We start from the raw sequence: 2,130 nt of genomic DNA on the forward strand, positions 1-2,130 counted from the left end.
CCGCAATCTCTTTCCCACTTCTCGATGTGATGGCCTTTACATGTTTTTTGCCTACTTTTTTTAGATTTGGCTCTATGTCACTCGGTAACGTCTCTTGAGCCCTACTATTAATTGTGCTTGCCATCTACCCTACTTTCGTCTTAAGGTTTCTTAATAAAGTTACCTGCCTATTGATAAGGGAGTTTATCTTGGCCATATATTGCATCATTAACTCTTCTATAGATAGCCTTTTAACAAGAATGTGAGCTCTCATTTGATGTTGAAAACCAAGAGGTATGTTTGGTCTTGAAGTTGATGCTCCTTGGTTGTTTCCCCATGAAAAGTTTAGATGGTTTCTTCATCCGAGATTATATGCGTTAGAGAAAGGATTGTTTTGCTGTCTATTTCCAATGAACTGAATCATTTCCACATTGTTACTTGGACATTGATCATTAGCATGTCCATCTCCACAATGTTCACATATTACGAAAGGACTTTGAACAAGATTAGTACTAAAAGAATCAAACTTTTTAGTTAGAGCAACTACTTGTCTAGTTAACACCGTGATAGCATCAATCTCATGAACTCCAACTACTCTCCTATGCGTGGATTTTTTCGATGGACATTGATAATTGATTGATGCCATCTTTTCCAATAAGCCATATGCTTCATCGATAGTCTTTCCCATAAAAGCTCCTCTTACAACTAAATCAATTCTGTCTTGAACTTAGTTACCAAAGCCATTGTAAAATGTTTGTGCTTGAAGCCACTTTGGAAGACAATGATAAGGGCAATGCCTAAGTTAGTCCTTGTATATATCCCAAGCTTCATATAGCAACTCACCATCAAATTATATGAACGTAGCAATGTCGTTCCTTATTTTGGCTATCTTCATTGGACAAAGTATTTTGCAAGGAATTGTTAGGCCAACTCATCCCATGTTGTGATTAATCCCATGGGTAGTGAATTCAACCACACTTTTTCTCCATCCCATAATGAAAGTGGAGATAACCTCAGTTGGATGGCATCATTTGTAACCCCTTTGTGCCTAAATGTGTCACATATCTCCACGAAATTAGATATGTGATCATTTAGGTGATCATTCAGAGCACCCCTAAGCTAGACTGATATTTGGATCATAGTGATAATGGCTGGCTCGATCTTGAAATTATTGGCTTGAATGGTTAGCCTTTTAATGCTTCATGGGATACCTTGGACAATAGGAACAACATAGTCCCTTAACAATTGATTTTCTTCAACTACCCTTTTGTGGACTTGCTGCTGTCTTGGTTGTTCATCCATTATATCAGAAGAAATAAAACCTTGTTGACTATCTCATCTCAGTCTTTGAAATGTTCTTTCGATCTCTAGGTCACATGAGATAACCTCTAATTTTCTTGCTTTGCACATATAATGTGAAAACGCACTTGAAAAACACAAAAGAAGAAGAAAAAGCTTAGTCTAAGATAATCTGTTTAATTTAATATTAGCAAAGTAAATAGGAAAACAAATTCTTGGCAACGGCACCAAAAACTTGTTGTTAGATTGATAAACGCAATTACGTGGCCATACAAGTAATATAAAGGTAAGTTGAGTATCATTTTCCATAGATATTTGTACCTATTTTTCACTGAGTATTAAATTTATAACAAAGTAATCTTATCCAAGCTCTCAACTTCCAAATGATTAATTAAACTAAGATAAATATCAACTCAAAACCTAAGATTATGGTATTATTCAAAACTTCATCTGAATTAAATCATTCTCCTTAACTTCGATTAGTAAAATACATAGCTAACCTAGAATCTATGTTATGTACAACTCTCTGTCAAGATTGTGCACACATACCATTTCAAAACTTATTTCATATGTCTATGCAAACTAATTAGAAATGTTTAATTACGTTCATGTTCAAATATGATTGCCTAAGGTATTTAGGTATATATTTATCCAAAATATGAAACTATCACCTAACTTCGACGTGAATGGAACATAGGCTATACAAAAAAATGGTTTATTCTAAATTCTCTCTTTCGAGTTGCATTTACAGACCCAAAACATTTCAATTGGTGATCAAGCAATGAAAACATTAAGTACAAAATTGAATAAACCATGCATCATCCATTAAATCCAAGCAAGGAAAAATCAAAT

General features: G+C 34.3%; 1 non-coding gene across 1 annotated transcript; it reads left to right on the plus strand.

Annotated features, from left to right (window-relative positions):
• The first annotated feature begins 755 nt into the window (after positions 1-755).
• Positions 756-862, plus strand: LOC149526593 (small nucleolar RNA R71). The gene has a single exon (XR_016351873.1). It is a non-coding gene; the product is annotated as a small nucleolar RNA R71 (small nucleolar RNA).
• Positions 863-2,130: the final 1,268 nt, after the last annotated feature.

This window comes from Theobroma umbraticum, unplaced genomic scaffold (genome assembly GCF_002168275.2).
Source record: "Theobroma umbraticum cultivar Fairchild unplaced genomic scaffold, ASM216827v3 scaffold_12.1, whole genome shotgun sequence".
In the NCBI taxonomy this organism is placed as follows: Eukaryota; Viridiplantae; Streptophyta; class Magnoliopsida; order Malvales; family Malvaceae; genus Theobroma; species Theobroma umbraticum.